Consider the following 9,113-nt stretch of genomic DNA (forward strand, 5'->3'; position numbering starts at 1 on the left):
CGGTCGACTACATGGGAGTCCAGCGACATAGCCATTATGCTAATTGCTGGTTCCCTGGTTATAGTATTCTTGATTGAAACTGTTTTTCATTTAACACTTTGAATATATTTTCCCATTCTTTCCTAGTTTGCATTGTTTCCAATGAGAGGTCTTACATTAGCCTTATGGGATATCCTATGAAAGTAACTTGACGTTTCTCTCTTGTGAAATTTAGTATGTTGTCTCTGTAGTTTTCGTCAATCTGACTATGATGTGCTTTGGGAAAGATCTTCTTGGGTTGATTCTTTTAGGGGTCCTTTGTATTTGTTGGGTCTGGACATTTGAATGCCTCTCTAGATTTGGAAAGTTTTCTTCCAGGATTTCATAGACTAGGTTATCAAGGCCCTGATTAGTTTCTTCACCTTCTGGGATACCAATGATCTGGATATTTGGGCATTTAATGGTGTCTAGTATCACTCGTATGTTATTTTCAGTTTTGGGGGTTATTTTCTCAGTCTTTTTGGTGAATTTTTCTAGGTCAGACATTTTATCTTCTACATCTGAGATTCCATCTTCTGCATGATCTATTCTGCTTTTGATATTTTCAAGGAATGTTTTAATTTCCGGTATCATTGCCTTCATCTGTAACAATTACATTTTATTCTTTTTTATAATGTATATCTCCTCTTTCAGATCATACAAGAATTTCCTTACCTCCTGGAACCCAGTGTCTCCTTTCTCCTGCATCTTCTGGAGTTCATTGTCTCTATTCTCTTGCATCACTGTTAGCTTTGTCACTATGAATATTTTAAATTCTTTGTCTCACATTTCCACTAGTTCCCTTGTATTGTCTGTGGAGGAAGATGAGTTATTCTTTCCCTTAGAGGAGAGACATTTTCTTGGTTTCTCATATTTCTTGTGTCCTTGCAGTGGTTTCTGGTCATCTGATGGATTATACTTTTTTTTTCCTTGTATTTGGAGTTAAATCTGAGCATTCAGAGGGACACAGGAGGAGGCGACCTGCAATCTCTAAACAGTACCGTTTTTCTCCCTTTGTGCAGCTGATCCAGTGGAAATTGAGGATTAATCTGACCATAAAAGTATTCCAGTATTTGGCTACTGAGCACCTAGACCTGTCTCCAAAATGAGCAAAGTAGGCTAAGCAGAAAGGTGCGAAAGGTAAAAAGGAAAAGGAAAAGAAAAAGAGAGAGAGAAAAGAAAAGAAAAAAAAAAACATTAAATAAAAGAAAAAAAGTTTTAAGCAAAAAAATGAAAACTATGCCACGTGAATGGGGTCACTCCGAACTCAGATATAGATCGCTGCTGACTGGCTTGTCCTATGGGGGCAGGAGAAAAGGTAACAATTAGCAAGACAAAAGAGCGGCAGAGAGCGAAGAAGTTTAAACATTTAAAATAGAGAGAGAGAGACAGAGAGACACAGAGAGAATAAATAGGGTCCTCTAACCTGGCTCCTGGCTAGATCTGGGGGGCAGGAAGGTGAAGTCTGGGCAGAAGGTCTTTGGAGGTCCTAATCCCTCAAAACATGTTTTCTTCTTAAGGGTTGCTGCTTTTCTCACATCCTATTAAGTTCAGCAGTTTAAAAAAAATAATCAGTTTTGGGGACCAGCAGTTAGCGTAATGGCTATGTCGCTGGACTACCACGTAGTCGACCGCGGTTCGCATCCCGGAACCGGTGGCTTAAAACTCACGCCGGGCGTGTGTGCGTGCGTGCCCAAGATCCCAAGAGGAGATGGGAGGAGAAGGGATTGCGGCATGGCCATCCCCCCTGGGGGGTGATTTCTTGCTTTCTGTCTCTATGTCTCTCTGTGTCTGTCTGGCTAGCGCACGCGCCCTAGAGCGAAAACCTCTCCAAAAAAAAAATAATAATAATCTGTTCTTAAATTGAAATTAGTTACAAGAAAACATATTTATTCAGAAATTTTGACAATTCTTCCAGATATCATTCTCATTCCCAAGAAATTAAAAAAAAAAGAAAGAAAAATCAATTTTATCAACATCAACTCTTTAGAGACCAATAATTACAACAAGGTGTGGGAAGAAGGGTGTGACAGCATTTCACAGAGGGTCCCTGCAGACAAATGTGGGCTCCGCAATGCAGAGGGGTCATCTGGGAAGATGCTAAGGTCTCTGTGCAAATGAGTGACAGGGGGACAGCCAGTGATGGCATCAGAAAGGCACTGCAAGGGGGCGGCAGCAGGGTGAGGTGCAGTCTGAGGATTCCATTAGCAGGAACATCCCTGACCACACAAGCACAGCATGCAGAAAGGTCTCACAAATGCAGCACGCTGGATGACCAAAGTTACTGCTGCTGGGGGCTCAAAATTCAAGGCCTCCTCGGGTGATCGAGCTAGGAGTCCTTAAGGAGCAAGTCTCAGAAGTCCCGAGCCCAGGACAAGGAGTGGAGATGGGTGACAGCACCTTACTGGCTCTTCTGGACAGGGAGTGCCGTGGCCAGATTAGAATTACAGACCGAATACCCCGAGGTAAAAGAAGGATGGCGGAACAAGGCAAGGGCCTGGCGAGGATACTCAGCGTTTCTCCCGGTGAAGGATCTGAGGGCATTAAACCTGAAGAGCAAGCAAAAGGTTTCAGAATTTAGGAGTTGGAGCAGGTAGGGTTCGAGGGCGTTTAGTTTAGATGTTGATGGTGGAGTATGTGTGTGTGTAAAGGGCCCTAGTTTCCTGAGACTGAAGATAGGAACAAAAGATATTTGAGGAGCCCGTGGAGCACCACAGACAAAGCTTCTGTCTGGAGTCCGAAGGCTATGCCCGAGAGCAGGGATGTGGGAGGTGCAATGTCCTGCAGAAAACCCCAGGCCTCAGTGAGATCACTGAGGGGACTGAGTCTGTAATCCTGAAGAGCAGTAGTTTTCAGAATCTAAGGCCTGAAAGTTATATATATACATTTTTTTTTTTTTTTTTTTGGAGAGGTTTTCACTATAGGGCGCGTGCGCTCACCAGACAGACAGAGAAAGACATAGAGACAGAAAGCGAGAAATCACCCCCCAGGGGGGATGGTCACGCCGCAATCTCTTCTCCATTCTCCTCTCGGGATCTTGGGCATGCACGCACACGCACCTGGCGTGAGTTTTAAGCCACCTGGTGTGGGACGCGAACTGCAGTCGACTACGTGGGAGTCCAGTGACATAGCCATTACGCTAACTGCTGGTTCCCTAAAAGTTAGATTTTCATTCAAACCAAAGTTTTCAGAAATTAACTTCCAGAGTTTTATAGAGTTTAACCATCTATTTAGTAAAAGTGTCGTTCTTATACTAAAACTTCAAGATTAGCTTCTTTATATTGTAATATTGAATAAAAGGTCAATAATCAAGTTTTCAACTCAGTGCACTTGCCAATTACATTGAGTATTAAACATGGGCAAATTTAGCTCCTGTAGCTGCTTAAAAGGCAAGGGACAGAGAGAAAACCCTACCCTTTTGGGAAGCTGTTAAACTTTTTCAAATGCTTCAAGTAGTTCCCTGTGGAGATAGTTATTGGAATACCATAAAAATGTTCTATGTGAAAGATTATAATTTTCTCAGTGGTTAGAAAAAAAATGGTGTGTGTTATAAATGTTTCCCCTGCTATGGTACAAAGACTGATTTTATTTTACTCCTGATGATAACCTAAATAATAATGCCAGCACAATATTAAATCTAAATAGTTCAGTTTTTAATATTAAGATGAACATCACTAATTTACCTGTTTCTCAAATTGAATCTCACTAATGAAAGCCATGTTTACAGCAAACACCTGTATTTAATGATATGGTTCATGATAGCAAATTATTTGTGAAGTTGCTTTTTTTTTTCCTCATGCCTTTCTGTAATTAATTCCCTGATATGTCGAAGGATTGGGTAATGATTTCTAACATGTTTTGGTGGTGGAAATGTCACACAGTTTGGAAGAAAGAACTGATTCTCACTACTCTGGTTTGGGATCAATGTTTCATGTCATTTTAAATCGTATTGCCCAATATAAACGAGTATTAGACATCTCCTCAGTGGTGTATTTTAGAGAGGAGAGAACTGAGGTGAGCCATGAGTATGGTACGCATTTCCAGGAGAAGGCCACTTTTCCTGCAGTCACCTACAGGGCTCAGAGACTCTGTGGTGTACCATGCTGTAAGAAGAAGCCCGCCCTGGCACAAGCAGGCAGTGTGCACAGTCTCTCACACACAGATCACATCTATCTGGTGTCCTAGGAGCCAGGGAGACCCAATCTGCGTGCTGTCTTACAGAAAGCCATGAAAGCACATGTGTAAGCAAGATATACTGATTGATAAATTTTGAGGAAAATGACAGAATCAGAGGCTCCAGACATCTCCCGAAGAGACACTGACCTAACAATAATACATGCTCGGAAAAGTCTAGGCAATTCCAGAAGACAGCTGTGGCGTTCTAGTTCCTTGGGCAAGCGCAGAGCAAGAACTGCAGCGCTGACACGGGCTAAAACGCTTTCCGTTTCCCCGTAGCTGGGCCTCTCTCAGGTCAGCACAGCCCGGTGCACTCCCCAGCACGCACCCCATTCCAGCCTCTTCGGGAGGGAGGAAATGCATCCTGCTTCCCAGCGGGCTGTCCCGTGGGGCAGGTCTCTACCTCGCCCCACATGGAGCACTGATGAGGAGCCGGTATGCTCTGGGTCCCTGCTGCCACTGTACAGAAGGCACGCTCAGGGCCCATCGTGGCACCAGAACCCGCACAGCGCCACAGACCGGCATGGGAGTGAGAGAAACTGGGAAATCACAGGCGTGAGCCCAGGGAGATCCATCCTTAGCCAGGCTTATTAGTGAAGAACTTCCTTTGTGCAAAGTGTATAAAGACTAGCAGGGAGCCTGTTTTTTAAAATGCTCAAATCCCAACCAAAAGTAATGTATAAAAATAAACTTGGGTGGGGGATGAAACTGATCAAATAAATAAATAAATCTGGGGGAGGAGGAGCTAAAAATGGAGACCTATTCATTACCTAAGAAAGAAGATGAAATAACTCTTAAAAATGGTCAGTGAAGAGGTCTGCAGGTGGTATAGGGTGAAGGCCCTGGACTTTCATGTGGTCGGCCACACCAGGCCTGTGTGTGTGTGTGTGTGTGTGTCCTAAGAAAAAAAAAAAGAAAAAAAATCTGAAAAGAAGAATGAGAAGAAGGGATTGCAGCACGGCCTTGTTCCCTGAGGCGGGGAGCTCTCACTTTCTGTCTTTCTGTCTCTCCATTAAGTGCACTTGCAAAAGTCCCTCAAAAAAACAAACAAACAAACAAAAAACTCAATGAGCTACAAGAGAACGCAGATAAACAACTAGCACAGTCAAGGGGAAATGCAGGAGCGTTCTGACCACGCCTGTGTTCCCCTCCTCCAGCTTTCTCTCCACGTCCCTGAGCCCAGCCACAGCCGCACCCCACTACTGGGATGTCATCTGTGCTGGTGGCCCCAGGCTCACCTCTGGTGGGACATCAGGCCACCTCTGGACACTGCCACCAGGGCAGAGCTCACTTGTTAATTTCCTAAGGCAAGGGTTATGCTGATAAAAATATGTGAAATATGTGGAAGAAAATAAGGGGGGCGAGGTACGAGTGCTGAAGATTTAAGCCAGGCTAATTTGAGGCAGAGAAAGGGTAACAAGCCGAGAAAGTAACTGAGCTGCTCTGCTCTGTCTGCTGCAAAGGAAATGACATGTTGAAGAAGTCACTGATGGTGGTCGTTAGAAATGCCTGCCGTCCTTCCCGAGCCAGGTTTGGATGACAGAATACAATATGTTTAGAAGTGCAAATACAGTTTTTCATTTTTTTTATTAGATTAAAGGCTTTGCTCAAGAAAGAACCAATTAAAGCCAACACACAGTAAACCTGTTAAAATTCAAGCAGAAACTGAATTTTACTCCTCTAAGTATAATTCTATTTCTTCCTCAGATACCAGCAGATGTTCAGCAATGGCCCGGATCTGTTAATAATAACATACTGAATACTTCAAATTCACTAAAGTAAATTTTAATGTTCTCATCACAAATAAAATGATAATTTGATGAAGTTCTACATATGTTCATTAATTTGGTTGAATCCTTCTGTAACGCATAGATCAAAAACTTCACATTCTACCCCATAAACACATACAACTAGTATTTACCAATAAAAAAAATATTAAAAATGGCCAGAAAATGGTGTGGTAGTTAAAACGCTGGATCCCACGTGACCAACTGCATGGTTCAAGTCCAGGAATCGGCACTTGAAAAGCACGCCCCACCATGTCTCAGTGGATTGAAGAACAGCACAGGCACACGTGTGTGCCCAATTCCTGACGGGATGGAGAGGTGATTGTCATGAGCCCGCACTCCACAGGGGGTTGCCTTCTCTCCCGGCCTGCCCTGTCTCCGTCTGGTGAGCGCACACACACCCTAGTTATGGTAAGGAACAAACCTCATGGATATTAGAATTTATGCTAAAGAGATTATTTATTTTCTATCTGCACCCTCAGTTACTAAGCATTTGGAGTTGTAGAAGATATGCAAGAAAGAATGATTATATTTGTTACTGTATACTTGGCTTTGAGTGCATTCCTTACCAAACTGGAACTGAAGGAGAAAGTTGCTCCTGCAAACCATGATCACAGCCCACAGAATCTGCTTTATGGCAAGAAGATGCAAAGGGTGTGATGTAATTTTATTATTGATCTTTTATTCTTTGTGTAGAATTTAATGAGGAGAAAAACAGAGTGATCTTTTGCTACAAGCGGCTGTTCTTGTTGTTTTTAGCATAGCCTAAAAGGCAATTGTTTTCAGGCTGTTATAATTAAAGTTGCCCTTACTGGTAGTAAAATGTATGGATAAGTAACACATGGATGTATTATGACACAGCTTGAAGTATTTTATTATATTTGTTTAGTCTTTATTACTCTATGGATTAAATAAAGGTTACGCAATAAGAGGACTATGTAAGGGCACAGACATCAAAACGCAAGCAACACCCACCTCTGCCTCCAGTTCTGCAGCAGGACTCAGGAAAGCAGCAGCGGCCCGGATGGCAAAGACGTGATGTGACATCAGAGGCATACTGGATTCCTCTGTAGATGGCGCATGTTTCTCGTCACTGCTTCAAGATCCAAGGCATCATTTTTCAGAGATAGATAAATAGATAAACGGCTGCTTACTACTGAGGTAATGAAACATGAGTTTGAGGAAATAAGCAGAAACTAACGGAACTGTGGAAGTAGAGCTGCACTAACAAACCAGTGTTTCATCCTTCGCTTTCATTTACAGTAGTGAGTTATTTTTTGGCTTTTTCACTTAATTATTTACCTCCATCTCTCCTTCCCCTTGGGATCTGGGCACTCTCACAGCAGCATGTTTTTCAAGCTGATGGTTCTGGAACTCAAACCATGTGGTTGGGCATTAAGATTCCAGCTGCCTTAACTTCTAGGCCAGGAGCTGACCTTTCTTTGGTTTTCTGAAAACTAATCCAGTAGTTGCTGCATTTAAAAATGCCTGTTGGGTCACCTCTATACTTTAGTGGTAAAAAGTGCTGACTCGCACATGGGCAACCACAGTTCAAATCCTGGCCTCGGTGATTTGCAAAACTCCAGGTGCAGGCCCCAAGTCCCAATGGGGTGCAGAAAGGGAGGAGGGGTTGTGCTGTGGCCACACCCCACTGGGGGATGCCTTCTCCCTCTCTCTCATTCTTTCTCTGTCTCTGGTGAATACTCTTGCCCTCTGACAATTAACAAAATTAAAAATGACATTAGATTTTTTTAAATTAAAATGCCTCTAATAATTATGCACCACATGGTGACCTTCCCAACTAATTTCTGTGTTTTGAAGAGCTTTACATTCTTGTTCTATGACTCTTAGAATCAGATATTTTCTCTAAAAGTAGAAATAGAAATGCAACCAAATTTTTTTTCATATTGATAACTATAGGTGTGTAAATGATAAATTACACAAAATATCTTTAAAGCTGATGAAGTTTTTATTTTTTTTAAGTAACACAAAATGTGGATGTGTGTATGTCTTCTAATCTTGACTTTCAGGACATTTTTGGCTCACAGGTAATCTCTGAGAACTTTGAGCGGATTAACATCCCAGCCATATATTAATATAACGACACCTAAAAGTATAAATGATAGTTTGTGCATACTTGCTTTAACTGGACTAATGTCATTTGCGTCTGATTTATCCCTCTTTGTTATCATACACATTATTTTAGCAAGACAAGTATCCCATGCCTGTTTTGTGACATACTAATGAAATGTCAAGTTATCTTCCTCTCTTTTAAGTTCATTCTTTAGAAAAACTAAAATCTGATGTGAGGGTTGATATTCCAAGTGTCAGGGAAGGTGGCCCAATCTATGCGATTGAAAAGAAATTAGACACATAATTATAGAAAGTGTCAAAATGTTATTTGTCTGATTGCGGAGCTGTCACCTCTAAAGACACATGTGGCTCTAGATCCTTGCTGGATCTGCTGCTTATCTGAAGCATGGCTTCTTAGTGTTTCTGTGTCTCTGTGTCCTGTTTGAACCGAAGGCACCGATTCCTGACGGTGCTTCCTCCGTAAGCTCAGGCTTCTCTACCTCAGGTTTCGGTGTCGCTGCAGCACACCAGTTTTACATTCCATGATGGCAATGCCAGTTGCTCAGAATTTCCATGTCATTGCAACAACTTAGCTCCAAGCTGCAACTGCCCTCAATAGTTGGCTTAATACAAGTGGAATCCTAGTCCTAGGGCATGAGATTACGGAAACACTGATCTGTCGGGCATAGTTGTCTAGCATAAGTCATCTTTACCCGGGTACATTGGCTTCCCTTAATTTTTATGAAACTTAAAAAGATTACCTTGCGAGGGACCAGTAGTTAGCATAATGGCTATGTTGCTGGACTCCCATGTAATCGACTGGTTCGAGTCCCGGACCTGGTGGCTTAAATTCACACCAGGCACGTGTGCGTGCATGCCCAAGATCCTGAGAGGAGAATGGAAGAGACAGGATTGTGGCTTGGCCATCCCCCCAGGGGATGATCTCTTGCTTTCTCTCTCTCTGTCTCTCTGGCGAGCGCACATGTCCTATAGCAAAAACCTCTACAAAAAAAAAAAAAAAAAAAAAAAAAAAAAAACCATTACCTTTGGGCCCCGCGG

This window comes from Tupaia chinensis, unplaced genomic scaffold, assembly GCF_000334495.1.
Source record: "Tupaia chinensis unplaced genomic scaffold, TupChi_1.0 Scaffold144027_1, whole genome shotgun sequence".
In the NCBI taxonomy this organism is placed as follows: domain Eukaryota; kingdom Metazoa; phylum Chordata; class Mammalia; order Scandentia; family Tupaiidae; genus Tupaia; species Tupaia belangeri.